At 41.9% G+C, this 20550-nt stretch overlaps 1 protein-coding gene across 7 annotated transcripts in view; it reads right to left on the bottom strand.

Annotated features, from left to right (window-relative positions):
* CELF2 (CUGBP Elav-like family member 2) overlaps positions 1–20550 on the bottom strand; it is a 637682-nt gene that overhangs the window by 229949 nt on the left and 387183 nt on the right. The window lies entirely within an intron of this gene.

Here is a 20550-nt window from a genome sequence, read left to right as displayed (position 1 = left end):
TTCATGAATTAAAGTCTGGTCTAATAGTGAGTGTCAAACTCAGAAACATCCAAACTTCAGGGCGAAAAGGAAAATTGAGGTGTGTGTGTGGGGGGAGGGTTCCATTCTCTCTACTACACTACTCAGCAACATTAGCTCTTATCAAGGGCTCTGCCATTACACTTAGTTCTATTAGGGCCCCGTTGCTTCCATGTGGAAATGAAAACACTTTTAAAAATACATTTATTAAATTTGGACTACACTTTATTACAGGAGTTTGATGCTCTCCCCCAGGAAACTGCTCTAAGCCAGCATACCTTGACAATAACGATATTTTCCTGTCATTATACAAATTGCCAACACAAGTGAAGATCATTATAATCCCATATAAGATAGAAAAGAATGGAGCAGTAAACTAGACACATTTCCCACAGGATGATATTAAAGCAAAATTATTCCAAGCAAGGGAGAGATGACGCTTGGTACACAGAGGTGGGAAGTTTTTCCTATTGTGTCATGGTGAAAAAAAATATACCAGTCAGCTAGTCAGAAAGGGTGAATCCTTGCTGTTAAAAAGCGAAGCTTGTTTTCCACCCAGGAATTTCAATTCTAGCACCTGATGGTGCGGACATCAGACTCCGTCAGTTTCTCTGACTCTGGGATGCTCACTCATCTTGGCTTCCAGGGCATGACACTGTCCTGTCATCATCCTCCAGGTTTCCTCTCTCCCCAGCACGTCCTCATCTTCTCTTCCAAGAGGATGCATCTTGAAGCATTCTCACTCACTTCCATGGCTAAAGTTACTCCTACGTGCATACAGTCATAACTGATATATTTATTTGACCATTCCTCTGAGTTCCACATCAGTGCATTCAGCTACTGGACATCTCTGCATGGATGTCTCCCAAGTATTGCATCCACATATCTAAAACCTAACTTCCCCTCTGGGCTGGTTTGGATCTGCTAGGTACCCCGTAAAAGACTATGTTCTTTTAATCCGATCTTGTGGGGGCAGACCTAAAGTGGGTGGGATCTTTTGATTAGGTTGTTTCCAGGGAGATGAGACCCACCCAATTGTGAGTGAGACCTTTTGATTAGATTATTTCCATGAAGATATGGCCCTGCCCATTCAAGATGGGTCTTAATTAGTTTATTGGAGTTCTTAAGAGAGCTCAGGAAGAAAGAGAGCTCAAGGAGAAAGAGAGCTCAAGGAGAGAGAGAGAGCTCAGAGCTGACACAGAACCAGACACTTGGAGATGCACAGAGAAAGACATCTGGAGTTGCCAAGCTAAGAGATGAAGCCCAGAGTTTGACCCACAGAATTTAAGTGAGAACCCACAGATGCATAAAGAGAAAGCCACTGGAATCAGAAGCTGAAAGCGATGCAACCTGGAAGCAAAGGACCAGCAGATGCCAGCCATGTGCCTTCCCGGCTGAGACAGGTGTTCCAGGAGCCATCAGCCGTTCTTCTGTAAAGATATCCTTTTGTTGATGCCTTAGTTTGGACACTTTTGTGACCTTAGAACTATAAAATTGTAACTATAAATTTATAATCCCCTTTATAAAAGCCAACCCATTTCTGGTATATTGCATTCCAGCAGCTTTAGCAAACCAAACCACCATCTCCCCACCCAACCTGGTTCCTCCAAGTGACTAGCTCCGCCACCATCCAGAACATCCATCCCTTCGCGTACACAAGTCAGACACCTGGGAGCCAGCCTTTAGACCCCCGTCCTCACCCTCCACATCCCTCACAGTGTCCTCTCAAAGTCCCAACTAAAAGAAATGTAGGACTCAGAAATGAAATATTTTAGAAACAATCACCAAGTCTCAAAATCTAATCAGATACTATCCAACGTATCAGTGCAGTAACTAATTGCTGCTTGGCCTCGTGTTTCAAGATTTCTCCATCTGCCTCCTAATGTGGAATGTGCTCACTGAATGAAACCTTCCCATTCTTAGAAGTCAGAAAGAAAGCCAGGCAGCTGGTGGATGAGGCCTCCTGCTATAACAAATGCAGAAGGAGAGGGAGTTAGCTTTCCCAACCTCCCCCAAGGTACCGGTTCACTGGGTTTGAACGTTTATGTGCGTGCTAGCAATTTGTTTCCGGCTTTAAAAATGTCTCCTGGGATAAGAAGCTACAGGACCCCTTCCTGGACAGGAAACATCCTGCACATTCTTACTTTAATGGACTTAGAGCTGACATTTTATTAGGGAGGGTGGGGTGACGTGAAGAGTAGAGGGTGGTGTGAGTGTCGTCTTTTCTTTCGGGCCTAACGATGAACTTCATGGATTCTAAAAGTTCCTTCTCCATTCCTACAGAGTATAATCCACTTCATAGCAACTGGGAACCCACATCTGGCCCTGCACAAGGAAGGTCTGATGTCAGTCATGAATAATAGGTGCTTGATTTCCTAGGAATGAAAGAAGGGAGACAAGATTTTTCTCCTCTTAGTATCACTTGAAACTGATATTCAACAGCACCAACCTGTGGACCCTGGGTGATTTATGGTATTTTTCATACCTGTTTTTTTTTTTTCTCAATGTAAATTGGTGTTAATTTTATTGCTACTCACCAAAGGCAATACTCACTAAAGGCAACAAGTGCACGGGCATAGAATTCCAGGAATTCTATGGAAACCTGGAATTCTATGCCCGTGCACTTGTTCTCTTTTTAATCTTTCTCTGAAACATATTTGTCTTAGGCAGAAACCTACTAAAAAGCCAATGAACAGGAAAAAAAAAAAATCGACCCCAAGATAATTTTAAATAAGAAATACAATCTGGAGGGAAACCACGCCAGAATTTATTGAAAAACAGATTTTTCTCCTTCAAAAATGTTATTAAAAAATACAAATGTTTTTGTGACTTATTGCCAAGTATGCTTTATAAGCTCTCTGCAACTCAGATGCACCGTCCTGTACAACATGATGGATGGCGACTATTAATCATTTTTGCTGAAGAGTGGAACAGCTCACAGAACACGCTTGGATTAAAAAGGTGAAAGTATTCCAAGAGTACATTCACTTCCTGCGAAGTTGCATTTCACACATCCCTGGGTTTTCCAAATGGTTTCTTCCGACCCATTCACATATTCCGCAGTTCCTGAAAGACAGGGCGGCTGGCGATAAAGTGCTGTCTCACTGTCCCCACCCCGGGGGCTGTCCCACTTCTCTGGCCACTTTCCCCTGAAGCCGTAGGCCAGTGTTTCTTACTGTGCAGCCCTTCTTGCACTCCTGATGATTATCTGCATTAGAAGTCAAATGTGGTTTTGAATACTCTCTGCGTGGAGTGGGCTCAAACTGAGGGGAGGTGAGAGGTGTGGGGTACTCATTGGCTCTCAACCCCTGGCCAAATGCCCGGCAGTGCCATCACCCCTTGGGGCCCTGGCTGCAGCCCCATCGGCTGCCCATTCATTTGCGGAAACTGACTGCCCAGATGCAATAATGCACAGTAGCTCTCACATGGACTGCTTCCGGTGGGGTCTCTGATATGTCTTAGGGAAAACAGCACACCCATTAGCCATATTTGAACATACCATGGATGACTTGACTGCCTCAAATATTAGAAACGATAGAGAGCCATTGTACCAGTCTCCTTCCTAAAGGGATGGATGATGACTTCAGAGCTTGTGCTGTCCTTTTAAGCTATCTCCCCTATCCATTTTTACCTGGTTTTCTTTTTCTTTCTCTCTTCTTCTCAAAGTCCCCCTTCCTCTGTGATTCCTTTCTCAAGGGTAAAGACTTTTTTTTTCCTCTCCAGTGCACTGTGGTTTGAGCTGTTGTCGAGCTCCTGGTGGCCCAGGGGTGGATGTGGCCAATGGGGGTGGGAGATTGGACATTCTCTACCTGCCACGGCAGGGAGACTGAGGCTGGGGCTCTTGGCTGAACTGGACAGCACAGTGTGCTGGGTCCCTACCCTTCCCGGAAAGGAAAGATGACGGCCACTCAGGGGTCAGCCACTGTCTGCACCTAAGAACGTCTCCCCACCGGCTTCCTTACCCTGTAGGAAGATCGTCCCACATTTGGTGCCCATCTTGTCCAAAACAGGGGTGCCCAAAACACACTTCACCCTCCCAAAAGACAAAACTCCAAACCCTGATTCCCTTTGAATAGTACTCCTGAATTTGTTTTTCTGCCTAGAACTTGGGCACACTCGGGGTTCACCGACGAGGCCTCATCGTCTCTGGGGAGGGTGGCCATCAGACACCAATGACCGAGCATATCCAGTGAAGTGTGCGAACTTCTGCGTGAGAATTTCATGGGGTCGGTGGCAGGATGGGGCATACTCCCAAAGGTCCATGCCTGGGGAAGAGACCAACCTGCAAACAATCTGGGAAGGCCCAGATTAGCAGTAATTACAGAGGCAGACTTGGAGAACACTATTGGCGAGATCTCTGGAAGGCCAAACACAGTACTGGAAAACCCTGTAGAAAATCCATTACCCAAGAAGATCCCAACAGCAGAAATGGAAGAACAAGATTTGCTGCACGCTGGGCCCTGGGTCACAAAGAACAGAGGCAGAAACTCTGTTTTCAGGACTGAGGGATAAGGTCCCAGGCAGTCGGAGGGCAAAGGTGACGTGACACCACGCCGCTGTGCTCCTTCAAGCCCCCTAGGTCCAGGATAGAGTGGAACTTATTAGAGCAAAGGCCAGTGGTTCCAGGTATAGAAATAAGAGCCAATAAGGTCATTGTATTGGGTATTTTGACTTTCCCAGACCATATTTCCACTTCCCATCCGTTTCTCATCCCCTAAACCCTCCCCACTCAGAAATTTACTTTAAACCTTTCAACTTTTCTTTAATATATCAAGATTTGCCAAAGCACTTGAAAATCAAATGGAACACCCTTATAGATCTCTAGTCAAAGGGAAGATACATAAACATTTCTTAAGCCAGTTTCTTCTATTTCACCCATCTTTGCTCTAATTTTTACTACCATACCCACAGTCACACCATGAAAATGAGTGGAAAAGTCTGCCCTACTTTTGTTGAGATACTTATGGGAAATATTATAAATCATCTCTTCACCACATACAGAAATACGGAAACTGCCAAACTAAAAACATGACCAGGAGAATTTGGGGTGGGACAACAGTATTCCTCAGACCACATTTTTTTGAGCCAGTGATAGAACATATTCATTTCCTTGTTGGCTTTAAGATTTATTAGACTGGCATGCATTTGAAGACACAGAAACTCACACTGCAGAAAACCAAGAAGGAGAAGAAGGATTTGGTTAGTAATAAGCTTATTTCAGACCTCTTCCGACTAAGGTCAAGTAGAAATTTCTCATTAGTTTCCAGTTTATTTAAATGAGGGCTACTGTGATTTGAAAGTCACCTCCATCACTCTGGGCCCCGAAGGAAAAGAATGCCTGAGAACATCCACAGAGCCACAGCAGAAAGGGTTATCTTTTGCTTCCTCATTTACAGCCAAAAGATACTCAGAAATGCTAGGGCCTAAGTTGACTATTTTTTATCATGTGGTCGAATTCTCTGAAAAGGGCTCCGTGGAAACAACCCCCAGCTCAAACAGGCTCCCCAATAGGAGCTGACTACAATTAGCACAATGAACCAGCCTTGAGAGATGGCATTCTTCCTCTTTGATTGTTAACTGCTTTTATCTTCCATTTTATTTAAGATACTTAATTTGTTTCTTGTGATTTACTCCTCTTTGTAATTAGATGTAATGATTAGCAAGCATCTTTTCCTCGGCAAAACAGCTTCCCTTGAACAGAAAGGCACTTAAGCCAACATTACAATTGCCACAAACTCTGAGGATCTGTGAAGGAGAAAACAACCAACTGGATTCCTTCTCTTCTGCTTAAGTGATGCAAATTAGAGGTAAGACAAAGGAAGAAGTAATTAGTGGAAGGGAGGCCACAAAATGGATATTTAAAATGCAGAAGCCATTCATAACACAACACTTCTCAAGAGGGCCGTTTTAACAGATTACCTGGCTGAAATGCATTATTTAAGTTTGAGCTGTTCAGAGCTGAGAGTAAATATATCTCCTCGGTATAATGCGTTGCAAATAAATGCAGGTCAACATGAGGCTACTCATTTGCTGTTTGCAAAATCAGATCTGCTATCATCACAAAGGCAGGGAGAAGTAAAAGGAGCTATGACTTCCTAAGAATGTGCAGGAGACGTGCAGACATACTTTCATGATGAGACAGAATACGGCAAAACGTTAAGACAAAGCGTGAACATGAGGGAAATGCTTGGTTTTGTTTTCGAGTCTCACTCTTAGAATCGCCCCTTTTCACCAGAGAGTTTCACAAGCAGTGTCATCACTTCCTTCCTGATTCGAAGTGTTGGCCTGCTATTTTGTAAGAATTCCATTTCAAAGTGTCTCCTGACATGATGACCAATGCAGAGGCCCCGCTTCACCTGCCAGGAGCCTCCCGTGTCTGCCTCTGCCAGTCTTTTTCTGGTCTCCAAACAAAAATTTGATCACAACCTCTTTCAAATTGAAAGGCATATAAGGCTGTTTCCCAAGCTGAGGGGCTGCTGGCAGGTGACAACTCCTTGTCACGGTTAAAAATGTGAGTGGAAGACACGGACGCTCACGTTCATCTGTTAAACTTCGGCTGCCCCCCCACCCTTTGGGGGTCACCGACTGAAATATCCCTTGACAGAGTCACGGCTCCAGGTGAACCACCACGAGCAATCGGAGAAAATAAACCGAATGCCGTGCACGAGCCGCAGCTCAGAAATGCCAACGTTCTGACTCTCGATGACATATTACGGAAGTTTGCCTCATACAGTCAGAGAATTTGCTGCTTCCACACAACGGCAAGCATTCTCGTACTAATTAACTCTGGCAAGTCTCTGCATGTGTGTATACGTGTGCGCACGCATGCATTCTCTTACAAAAGAGAATCTCAAAGTATTCTGCTAACAGGCATAGCAAGAGACTTCACTTTGGAAAAGCACTGCACAAAGTATTATAGGGCAGTCTGTGTGTTGGGGCCAGTGCTGATGGGTCAGCTTAATTAAAAAATAAAAACAGAAAATGAACAAAAATATCATTAAAAAGGATGAATGATTGACAGGAATAATAAATAACTCTCGAGATCAATAGCAAATCGAATCCAGTCATTACTCTACCAAAAATATCAAAATGTAATTACACTGTTTTCACACATCATTACTGGCCTTTTTGGGAAATTAGAATGGACACATTAATTAATGGACAAAGTGATATTCAAACAAAATGATATTCAATTAAAACAAGTGTAGTGGATCCTTCCAGACTTTTGCACTGGAATTCTTGCCAATGCCCCCTACTCTAAGAGTTTATAACAAAAAGTCTCAGGGATGCTTAGCTGATGTTTAAGGCTTATCTGTCAGAGATACACTCTTTTTGAGGATCCTGAAACCAAATGAGAGAGGCTCTGCAAGGACATACTGCAGGTAGTTCTTTCCCATAGTGCTTGACACTCTCCCTTTTCTACCTTTAAAAATAAATCAGCAGATGCATCTAACATACTGACAGGGCTCTCACTTTCCTTTTGCTTTTTTTCTCCTTCCGAAGAAAATGTTTTCATGGAAAAGCTGGTTGCTATGGAAGCTTTATTGTCAACCACTTCAGTATGAGAAGGTTGAAAAACATTCAACCCTTTCCAGTCACCTGATTTACTAAACATTCACAAATTCATTATAATACGAATGAGGAAGGAGAGGGAGACAAGGTAATTTCAAAAGACAATGCAGCCCTGGGCTCAGAGCAGAATGCCTCTATCTCAGTAACAGATTCCCCACCACTGCGGAGAATTCTGCCAAACTTTTCTTCCAAAGCTGCTTTTACCAACGACAGCCTTTTAGAAAAATAACAGATCCCTGTATTTCTAAAATGCCCGGTAGTTCCTGTCGTTGTCATATACTTAGTGCAGAGTTAATGCTCTGCAATTCAATTTGGCCAGGTCTCCAGCAAGTTCACTGCCATTCAGGCACGTTTCATAACCATGAGTACTCATAAAGCACTGCAACCCATGGAGGGGTGTTTTCCAAACTGGCCTATAAAGAGGGACTGGAGCTCCCAACCATTTGGACGCCCAGTCCTGGAACGCTTATGTGGCCTGTCGTGGGGTCACTGGGATCTCATCTCTAATACCATCAGCAGAAATGGACTGGAACCAAATGTAAGTGGCTGCTAATTGCCCCTGACAATGATGGAAAGGACTGAGTCAAACCCAGAAGAGTTCATTTAGTCTGAGTGCTGGGGATACAATCCCAGGCTATTGTCATTATATCAGGGGCTGGCCTTATTACTTAGCCATGCCTGGGGTTCTGGCTGTAAAACCAGAGATCAGGAAATGAGTGTTAAGCTGTGATCACATTGACAATTTGAGCCCTGTTAAATGAATTGAATGGCCGATTTGAGTGAAAAAAAGGGTCTGGTCAGCACAAATCACACAGCCATTGTTCCCTGGTAAATTCAAAACTGCTGAACTGTTTTGTGTACACAGGTTATTATTAGTTATCAAGTTGGCTTAAAAGTTTGCTTGACACACAAGCATGATTTTTCTGTCATGCCCAATTTGATGTCACTGACCTACTGGCTCTTTTTTATTCCCTAAAATTATAGAGCAGAGACGTGCATATGGCTGTGGGTTTGATTTTATAACACCTTTCTTAAACTTCTTCCTCCTCTTCTCTTCCTGCACCCCGCCGCCCCCATATAGCATATTTACTTTACATATTGAAATAAATTAAAATCTGTATTAGTTTGAATTTCACAATACCCTCTATGATGACAGAGACACCCCGTGGTGTACCAATATCCAACACTGGGTACCAGGACTTTAGAGACTATATCCAACCCCGGGAACGGTCTGTTGGAATTTGCACATTAACCAATTTCCAAACACCAAACTGCTGCCGTTTGATAAGCAGCTCAGGAAAGGGAGCAGGCCGAGTGTCCCACAAAATGATTGACAGTGGCATTAGCTGCTTCTTCCGTCAAGGATATCAACAGACCAACCCATGCAAAAAAGGCAAGGGGAGACAATGACAAGTGACCGTGACGCTTGGCATCTATTGGTGGGCTAATTCCCAGACAGGGTAGGAAATTAAAACTGATGCCAATCATGGCGCACAGCCTCCTGCCACAGGCACTGCAATAGGTGGCATCTCGTTGGTTGGGTCGGCATCCAAAATGCCCGTAAATGCATGTCCTTTCGAACAGAGAAGTGCAAAGTGGAGTTGCAAATTCAGAGATGGCTGCAAAACAAGGTATCTGGGTCCCGCTGGAGGAGATCCATTCAATGGTGAAGTTGAGACATCCTGACTGCAGGATGTCAAGTCCTGCACAAGGGGCACAGAAGGATGAAGAAGTATCCCCAAACACCGCCTTGCCTGTGTCCTGGTTGCCATTAACATTCTAACAAAGGTAGCTGAAGGGTGTATTAAATTTTCTTAAAACTTTTTGAAAAGTTGAGAAGGCAAAAATCTTTTAAAATGGTGTGGTGTTATGGAAAAGGATCTAAAACTTACAAATAGGGCAAGGTTAATGGGGATGCAGCATGCAGCAAGACCTTTCACTGTCATGCTGGGTGTGCTAGTTTGAAACTATTATGTACCCCAGGAAAGGCCATATTCTTTTCATCTAGTCTTGTGGATGCAGAATTATTGTGGGTGGGACCTTCTGATTAGGAGATGTGGGTGAGATCCTTTGATTAGATTATTTACATGGGGGTGTGACCCCACTCATTCAGGGTGGGTCTTATTTAGATCACTGAAGTCCTTAAAAGAGCTAAGAGCCGACACAGACCCAGATTCTTGGAGACGCTGGGAGATGGAGACAGAAGCACATTTGGAGATGCTAAGCTAAGAGATGAAGTCCAGAGTTTGCCCCAGAGAAGCTAAGAGAGGACCCCGAAACCTTAGAGAGAAATGTCATGGGAGAATAAGGAAGGATGTACAGAGGCTGAGAGAGAGAAACTAAGAGACTTAGAAGCCCAGAGACATTTTGGAAAATGCCATGTTGAAATGTAAACCGGGAGCAAAGGACCAGCAGACACCAGCCATGTGCCTTCCCAGCTGACAGAGGTGTTCCAGATGCCATCAGCCAGTCTTCACTGAAAGTACCCTCTTGTTGATGCCTTAGTTTGGATATTTTTATGGCCTTAGAACTGTAAATCGGTAATGTACTAAATCCCCTTTATAAAAGCCAATCCATTTCTGGTATTTTGCATAACGGCAGCTTTAGCAAACCAGAACACTGGGAAAACTGTTTAACAGGCCAGTCCAATGGTTATTATATAATTTGCTAGGACAACTTACCAGGGGTTTAATTTTGCTAGTTAGTATTTGATTAGAAGTTACATATTAACGTCAAGATTTTATGCCTGGTTGAAAAGATTACCCCAAAGGTTATTACTCTCTAAGGACATTAATCTGTTATATATAATTAAGAATTTAATTCTAACATTCTTTTCTAAATGCCTATAAATACCCAGTTCCTCAACTGCTCTTTGAGAACTAGCTTTACCATCTGACTGATTTGCTTGCTAATGAATTAAAGAAATCTTCTCTATTTGATTGAGAGTGATATTTTTAACTGTGAGACAATTTAAACAGTGTTAAGCTCATTTTTCACTTATTCAATAAAATTCTATTGCTTACCCTTCTCCGTTTATCTCTGGGTGAAATTGTTAACCTGTGGAGGTTAAACTTTACGAGTAGGTTCTGAAACTACCAGGCTGGTGGAAAAAAAAAAGTTTTTGGTGACTCACCCTTTCCTTGTATTGTCCCCCAGTTGGCAGAGAACACACTCGCTCAACTGCAGAAACCTAGATTTTAGTATTTCTTCACAAGCATAGTTGACCCACTTAAAAAAAAAAAGCTTAGGAAAGAGATGGAAAGAAAAGGCAGAGCACATTAATTTGCTCTGAGGGGCTTCAACACATGCCCATGGCCTCATTTCTTTTAGGGCTTGGACATTTTGGGTCAGGAGTCCCTCAAGCCCAAAGGAGGCCCCTTTTCTCACAAAAATTCCCCATGGAGAAGGGTCTCCTCCTCGTCTCCTGAGAGACAAGTGGCTCAATCAAGGTTCTCAAGTGAGCCGACTCCAGGGCAGACTGTTCAGAGCAGTAGCCCTGAACTGGGAAGGGGGAGAAGGGTCACATTTTTGTAAGCTAGTTGAGCAAAAAGTAGAACTAAAGGTTCATGCCAGAGGTTTATTGCTTTATCTCTTTTTCCTCAAAATCTGCCTATTTAAAAGGAATTAGTTGCAGATGGTAACTCAGAGAATGGATATTTAAAAGCATGTCCATGACCTTTCACACATTAACCAAAGGTTATAAACAAGAATGACACTGAATGCAACAATTACATCTTTTTTAAAAAAAATAGGACCGTGTTCAAGAAAACTTAAATAGAAGAAAAAATACAACTTTACTCTTCTAAAATAACTGCCATTAGCATTTTGCTGTATTTCCCATCTGAATTTTTATTACAACGTTTTTTGTACACATACGTGTGCGCACACGCATGATTTTCACTTAGACTATCAATTTCTCATCTCTAAGTTAGGGATAGTATGGCCTGCCTTCATACAACTGTTACAAAATTCTATAGATCACTTACATCTTAGCATAGTTCTGGCAAAGTAGAAATAGTTAATAAATATTAGCCATTCATCCTAAGCATTATTCTAACTTTATATGGCTGCAGAATATTCCGTTAAGTGGATATGCTGTGATTTTTTTGGCTATTCTCTTCTTGTTGGGTATTTAGGATGCTTCTAATTTTTCACAGTCATAAATAACACTGTAATTTCAATACCTACATCTCTAAATTACAAGTTGATGTCTTGGTATTCACTCAGGTGTCTCTTAAAATGGCTGAGTACTCCAACCTGTGAAATATGATAGAAATTCATTTGTTTCTTTTTTTGGGGGGAAAGGGAAGAGAAAGAAGTAAAAGAAGCATATCTAAGATCAGACATGATTTACTCTGTTTCCTCCAAAGGTCAAGAATAAATTTCAATCTGGAAAAACTGCTATCTATTCATATATATATATACACATACACACACACATATATATACTTAAAATATATCCATAAATATATATATATATATATATACTCTAAACATATCCATAAATAATATATAGAAATTTTCTCTTTAACTGGCCATGATCGAGCTGCTCTTTTGCACCTTTTCTCTCTACTTCAGGAAAACATTCAGGTCACTCCACAAGTCTGCTTCTAACTGTCTCTACCTTCTCACTATCCATTTAATCCTTAAGCTTTACCATCTGGCTTCTGCCTCCACCAGCTACTGAAATTATTCTTTTAAAAGATCATGTGGGTGGGGGGCGGGGAAGATGGCAGCATAGAGAGGAGTAGAATTTAGTTAGTCACCCTGGAGCAAATAATAAACAACCAGGAACAACTAGTAAATAATCTGGAACAACTGTTGGGGGACAACCGTGACTGTCCACACATCGTACACCAACCTGGATTGGGTGGAATGGCTGAGATCACAGCATAAAATTTGTAAGTAAAAACTGTGGAACTGCGCCGAGTGTCCCCTCCCCCCACAGCAGGCTGAGCTGCAAGACCTCGCTGTGGGAGAAACCAGCATTCCAAGAGCCAGCTAATATAGCTCAGCCCAGCTCCAACTGGGGTTTTAATTAACAAATGTGGACTGCTCAATACAAGCTACAAACATAGACAAAACCCCTAACAAGGAGACAGAGGCTTTTAGAGATAACTGACCTTAAAAAGCCAAAAAGACCATGGGCTCTCTCTGACCAAAGGATGAAACTGGGGAGCCATGGACTGGCTCTGAAAAGGGGTTTTATTTCCCTTTCTCTCTTTCTCAACCTGAGTGGTTAAGTGGAGAGAGCCTCAGGCATTTTAAGTTCACAGCACTCTGACCCAAACAAGGGTGGAGAAAAACAGAAGCAGCAATTCAAATGCAGAAGATAACTCCCTAAGGGGTGTATCTTCCCTAGGAGGAAGGAGGTGGGGCCGAGCTCTAGGGTCGGCCTTCCCTTCAGAACTCAGACCCCAGGGCCTGGGGGAACACAGCCAAAACAGAAACAACCTAAGCTGAGAATTAAAGGGGCCACACCTCCTTACACCAGTCAGGAGCTACAGGCTGACAGGTGCCACCTGATGGGCAGGTCAGGAGAAGCACAGTGGCTAGAGGCCTCAAGGAAAGTCTGTCAATCTTCTAAGACACACCCTCAGGGAAACTTGACAATGAATACAGCCCCACTCTGAGACCTGAACCCGTGCTGGTCCAGGAAAATCTGATTGGGGTAACTAAGGAAACCAGATGCCTAGACAACAGAAAGCTACAATTTACAATAGGAAAAACAAAGATATGGCCCAGTCAAAGGAACAGACTTACACCTCAATTAAGACACAGTTGAGAAATTGTTTCACTTCAATGAAACAATCAATTAAAGATTTTCAAATAAATATGCTAAATCAACTCAAAACCCAAATCAATGAGTTCAGGGAAGATATGGCCAAAGAGATGAAGAATGTAAAGAAAACACTGGGTGAGCATAAGGTAGAGATCAAAAGTTTGAAAAACAACTGGCAGAATCTATGGAAATGAAAGGCACAACACAAGAGATGAAAAACACAATGAAGACATACAACAGCAGATCTCAAGAGGCAGAAGAAAATACTCAGTAACTAGAGAACAAGGCACCTGAAATCCTACACACAAAAGAACCGAGAGGGAAAAGAATGGAAAAATATGAGCAACAGCTGAGGGAACTGAATGACAACATGAAGCATACAAATGTACGTATCACAGGTATTTCAGAAGGAGAAGAGAGGCGAAAAGGGGAAGAAGCAATAATAGAGGAAATAATCAATGAAAATTTCCCATCTCTTATGAAAGACATAAAATTATAGATCCAAGAAGTGTAACGTATCCCAAACAGAAGAGACCTGAATAGACCTACACCAAGACACTTAATCAGATTATCAAATGTCAAAGACAAAGAGAGACTTCTGAAAACAGCAAGAGAAAAGTGATCCATCACATACAAAGGAAACTTAATAAGACTATGTGCGGATTTCTCAGTAGAAACCACGGAGGCAAGAAGGAAGTGGGGTGATATATTTAAGATATTGAAAGAGAAAAACCACCAACAAAGTATCCTACATCCAGCAAAACTGTCCTTCAAATATGAGGGAACGCTTAAAATATTCTCTGACAAACAGACAATGACAGAGTTTGTGACAAGATACCTGCTCTACAGGAAATACTAAAGGGAGCACTATAGACAGAAAGGAAAAGACAGGAGTGAGAGGCTTGGAACAAAATTTTGGGTGACGATTGCACAACAATGTAAGTAAACTGAACAAAGATGACTGTGAGTATGGTTGAAAGAGGAAGGTTAGGAGCATGTGGGACACCAGAAGAAAGAGGAAAGATAAAGACTGGGACTGTATAACTCAGTGAAACCTAGAGTGTTCAACTGTGATAAAATGTACAAATATGTTTTTACATGAGGGAGAACAAATGAATGTCAACCTTGCAAGGTATTAAAAATGGGGTGGTATTGGGGAAAAATATAATCAAAGCAAACCAGAAACTATAGTCAACAAAAACATGGTATTATGCTTCCTTTAATTAACAAAGGCAATATACCAAAGCTAAATGCCTATAAGAGGGGGACATAAAGGAGGGGTGTAGGACTCTTGGCATTGGTGATGCTGTCTGATTCTTTTATTGTACTTTAGGTTAATTCTATCTTTCCTTTTGTTGCTTTTTAGCTGTCATTTTTTTCTTTCTTTTTCTTTTGTTTCTCTACCTTCTTTGGCTCTTCTTCCTTCTTTGTGGAAGAAATGGAGATGTCCTTATATACATAGTGGTGATGGTGGTGAATTCATAAATATGTGATTATACAGGGAACCATCGATCATTTACTTAGGACAGAATGTATGGTAGGTGAACAAAACCATCTTAAAAAATAAAAAAATGGGTTAATGAAGAAATCTTGAGGGCACTATATTGAGTGAAATAAGTCAAACACATAAGGACAAATATTGTATGGTCTCACTGATATGAACTAATTATAATATGTAAACTCATAGCATGAAATATAAGTTACCAGGATATAGAATGAGGCTAAAGAATGGGGAGCAGAATGTTTAACTAGGTTGAACTTAAGTGTTTGGAAATGGACAGAGGTGATGGCAGCAAATTACTATGAGGATAACTAACAGTGCTGAATGGTGTGTGAATGAGGTGGAAAGGGGAGTTTAGAGTGACGTACGTCACCAGAAGGAAAGCTGGAGGTTAAAATATGGGAATGCATAAAACAGTGAATCTTGTGGTGGACAATGATCATGATTAACTAAACAAATATTAGAAATCTCTTTCATGAACAAATGTATGACACTGTAACTAGAAGTTAATAATAGAGGGGTATATAGGGGAAAAATATACCTATCACAAACTATGTACTAGTTAGTAGTATTTTAACATTCTTTCATCAACAGTAACAAATGTACTACACCAATACTATGAGTCAATAACGGAGGGGGGATGGTTAGGGGTATGGGAGGATTCAAGTTTTCTTTTTTGTCTTTATTTCATTTCTGGAGTAATGAAAATGTTCTAAAAATTAAAAAAAATTAATTGTGGTGATTGATGCACAGCTGTATGATGGTACTGTGGGCAACTCACTGTGCACTTTGGATCTTTGGATGATTGTATGGTATGTGAAAAATCTTAAAATTTAAAAAAAAAGATCATGTATATTGAAATAGCTAGAATATGCAAATTCATAGAAACAGAAGGAAGAATACAGGTTACCAGGACTAAGGATGTCAGCTGAGGGGAACAGAGAGCTAATGCATAATGGATATAGTTAATGGAAAATGTCTGTTTGGGGTGAGGTGAAAGTTCTGGTCATGGAAGGTGGTGAGGGTAACTCAGTGCTGTGAATGTAACGAATCCCACTGAACAGTATGCTCGGGAGTGGCTGACATGGGAAAGTTGATGTTGTATATATGTCACCACAATTAAAGAAAAGAAAGAGTGACTAAAATGACAATGACAATTAAATGCAATGTATGATCCTGGAAGAGAAAAGATCTAAATGGACATTTGGACATATGGAAAAATTGGAAAATAGAGCATAAACTTTATATCAATGCTGTATTTCTTGAACTTGATAACTGTACTGAGGTGGTTACATAAGTGAATATCCTTGTTCTTAGGAAATGTACATGAAAGTGTTAAGTGTTCAAGGAGCATAAGGTACATAAGCTGCTCTCAAATATTTAGAAAATAGACAGGTAGATAGATGACAGCTATCCAGATACATAGATATAGATGAATAGGAAATGATAGATGACAGATGGATCTAAGGAAGGGAAGGTTGGGGGGAAGAGAGAGAGGAAGGAATAAAGAAAGGGCAAATGTGGCAAAATGTTAAAAGTTGATGGGTATGGGTATCTGGATGGGGTTTTGAGTCCTCTGTATGGGTCTTGCATTAGTTTTGCAACTACCTGTAAATTTGAAATTATTTCAAAATGAAGTGGTTGTTTTTTTTAGTTTTTTTTTTAACCTTTTATTAAACTCTTCCTTTCTTTGGCTTCCATGATATGCATTCTCCTGAGTCTCTCTCTCCTTCACAGGCTCCTCACTTTACTCTTTTAAGCACAAGGATGCCTGATGGAGTTATGCTAATCCTTGGCTGTCTTCTCTACCCTCTTCCTTGAAGACTTGTACTATCTACATACTGGAGCAGAATTCCTATATTTTCAACCATATACCCTTTCACCTCAAACTCAACAAGTACAAAATTAAATTAGTCATCTTTACGGCAGGCTGACTTTTCCAGAGAGAGTGGCAATTAAAATTCTTGTCCCATGCTTCTGCAACGTGGCCTTGCCACTCCCCCATTAAGAGGGGGAGTCTAACAGTCTCCCCTTGAATCTAGGCTGGTCCTAATCTCTTATAACCCACAGGATAGGGCAGAAGTGACACTGATTGACTTTTGAGGCTAGATCAGAAAAGCTCATGCAGCTTCTGCCTGGTTCTCTTGGGACAATCCCTCCACAGAAACTCTCCCTCAAAACACAGCAGCCACACTGGAAGAAGCTCAATGCACATGGAAAGGCCACATATGTGCTTCAGTCAACAGCTCTAGCTGGGCCCAGCCTTCCAGTAATCCCTTTCTACATGTCAAGCATAGGAGTGATGAAGCTTCCAGGTGGTTCCAGTTCTCAGACAGTTGAGTCACTGCCAGTCATTTGAATCTTTCCATCACTGCTGTGCCTTGCCCAAATTCCTGAGCCACCGAGTCCAGAATGAAGTGGCCGTTGTTTTATGCCACTAAGTTTGGGACGATTTGTTATGCAGCATCAGATAACTGCAACACCCAGCAAAGTCAACAATTCCTCTTGGCTTCTCTATTTACTCTATTTGGAATTCCAGACTTATCTTTGATGTTTGGCTCTTCTGTCTCTCAATCTCTACTTACTCTCTCAATTGCCAAGTTATTTACCAACACAATCCCCACTCCAACTTCCCCATACCCCCACCCCACTCCCCACATTCTAGGACATTTGTCTTTTCCTATCCATTTACACAGCTGAGACAGATAGTCCTTTGACTCTAGGTAAGTAGCAGTCTGCACACTGGCTCTGCCCCTAAATTTTTCCTCCCTCATCTACTTTGCATATTGCTAAATCAATCTTAAATCACAGGTCTAACCATGTCACTCTCCTACCACAAACTCTTTAACAGAGCTCCAAAATCTATGAAAAATGGTCCAAACTCTTTAGCCTGGCAGGTAAAGTGCTCTATGATTTGGCCTAAATTTACCCTCTGCCTTGATCTCCCATTTTGCATGGCCTAGTCACCTACTCAATTGGATTAGTTACTGTTCTCTGAAGATGTCCCAAAGCTCTCCAGGCCTACAGCATTGCTCATGCTGTACACTGAGTCTTTTCTTCTCATGGCCAAGGGTACCAATTTGTGCCTCCTTTAAGGCACAGCTCTGCCTCACCCACATAACTTGTGCAGCACATTATTACCTCCATGCTGGCTCGCCTCACCTTTTACCTTGCACAGATATTTGGTTGTGCATCTCGTCTCCTCCACTGTACTGCAAAATTCATGGAGGGCACAGATCCTTTCTAAGATACTTCTCTATCCCAAGAGCCTAACACACTGCCCTGCCCATGAAGGGCATTCAGTTAATCTGTCATTGCTGGGACTGTATCAGAAAGGCAGACTTCATTGGCAGGAAAAAGGTCTGGGAATTCTTCCACGTTACCACTTCTTAAAGTAAGAATAATGTCAGGCCATGAGGATGACCACTTCTTGTTCCTTCTTCAGGAATTCTGAGAAAGCAGAATTAGTTCACTTTAGGCAAAATGAGGAGCCTGGAGTGAAATCCTAAATGGAGGTGCCTGGAGAAGAGGTCTGCAAGAGAACGAACTCTGGCTGCACCATGTAGCAGACTAGTGGGTTTAACGGCGTGAGTTATGAAACCACGTTTCTGTGCATATGTGTGGTTTTGATAGGCCAATTATTCCCACTGACCGAATTATGTGGAGTCGAATTCCCTTGTAAATTGGATGCATCTCATTCCAGGCCCTGCTTTAATGCACTGGCATTTTGATAATAAAATGATGGACAGGTGCAGTTTGGTGTTGAGTGATAACAGAGCCATCTCCCACAAATTGCTATGACTTCAGAAGGGCACAATTTGGGAGGGGAAGCCAGTTGCTAATTTCCTTCACCTGGGCAACTATAGTTAGAAGTCTTTCCAGTTAAGAAATAGATACATATGTTTTTGCCCCTTGAAAAAAAGGCAGAGCTGGAAGTTTTTAGGCTTAAGATAGTCTAGTTTCACTTGTTCAAAGAACACATCAATATCCATACACAATCCAAATATGTGGGAAATGTAGTGTCTCATCATGTATATACTTTTTTACTGGTGCTGTTCATTCTTTTTGGTACCTGGATCTGATTGGCATTCCCAAGGTAATCAATACGCCCTGTGAAAATAAATGAATTCACTGAGCTCAGCAAATTTCTAAATACCAAGTGCCATCTGTAGGGGTATAAGATGGGTAAAATATCACAGGGAATTTTCTTCCTGGGTATTTGTCTTAAACAACATCTAGAGACAGGAACTGCACTGCTCCTTTATTTCTTGTGGCCTAAAGTCTCTCAAACCACTTCCAGGGACACGATGACACACAGGCCAGGGGATGTCTCTAGGAAAATCAACAAGTCAAATTCTATTTCAAAAACACAATCCTTGAGAACAAATTTCTCTTTCAGTGGCTGCTCCTCCACCTCCTCCTGCCTTTTTAAAAAGGCAGAAAACACCTTTCCCTGGAATTTGCAGAAATAAATTTTTAAATGAAATTTTATTTTGGTCTCGTGCCGTGCAGGAAGCTATTACCCATCCGTTATCTTTATGTGCGTGATTAGGAATAATAGCTGATTTGTGAAGTTATCTATTACAGGAAATAATCAAGATTAATGAGCCCTGTGGCAATTGCTGCACGCCTCGGGAGATTTATTGCTTGGGCTGAGCATATCTCTTGTTGTGGTGTTGGTTCTGTCAGGAGTATTTTAACAAATGCAAATGGAGACACGGATTAATCCTGGAAGACGAAAAGGCTCTTTCAAAGTCATCAAATATTTTGGAGTGCTCAGCCCGCCTCTCCAAATGATATGCTTTTACTTCACGTAATGACGCTGGAGTCTGGTTTCCATCCCCCCTTTTCCAACCAGGTAGAGTGCTCAGCTGGCACCTCATAGCAAAGGCAGCAGATGCACATAACACGGCCCACCTAACAACACTGTCCCAAAGGCCAGAAATAGCTACAGGGGCAGAGAAAAATGTGTCTGCTCTTGCTGCAAATGCCAAGGGAGCTTAAGGCATTTGCTCAACCAGGGAGGCACTATTTTCTCCTCCGGGGGGCTGCCCCATTACCATGGGGCTGCCATAGAGGGCAAAGCCATCACCACCAGGCTACCGCTCCTTTGTTCCAAAGGTCTGGACTAATTTAGGGCAATTCTACAACCGATGCATTTCTGGAAAGAGAACAGTGATCCAGGATTTGAATGCCACTTCAGTGTCACTGTCTATGTTGCCAACGACAGAGTGAATATGAAATAACAGATAACACTTCTGACCCAAGGCAGATGGTGGGGAGGGGTTGGCCCACTGACCAGATCTCATTTGGGGGAAGCAGCATAAGACGCTGGTTCAGTGTGCAGAACCCAAGCGAGATGGTCTGCATTTGAATACCAGTTCTGCAAGGCCCCCGGCTGTGTAAGCTTGGACAACCTCCTTGAACTTCTTCATGGCCCATCTGTAAACTAAGAATGAGGTGGAGCCCATGTAAAACCCCATGAATATTAGCTGTTGTTACTATTTTTAAATTGCAATTTGCCAGTCAAAATGTACTTGCTGTCAGTCTTCTGGACTGGTGCCCTCATACACTGATTCGAATCTTTAAATTACCACATTTTTGTTTTATGAATGGAGAGAATTATGTTGTCACGGAAGAAACAATGAATTAGGAGTTAGAAGGTCTGGGTTCTTCA

Source organism: Choloepus didactylus, chromosome 8 (assembly GCF_015220235.1).
Source record: "Choloepus didactylus isolate mChoDid1 chromosome 8, mChoDid1.pri, whole genome shotgun sequence".
NCBI classification, from domain to species: domain Eukaryota; kingdom Metazoa; phylum Chordata; class Mammalia; order Pilosa; family Megalonychidae; genus Choloepus; species Choloepus didactylus.
The sequence above is the reverse complement of the archived record's forward strand: the minus strand, read 5'-3'. Positions and strand labels throughout refer to the sequence as shown.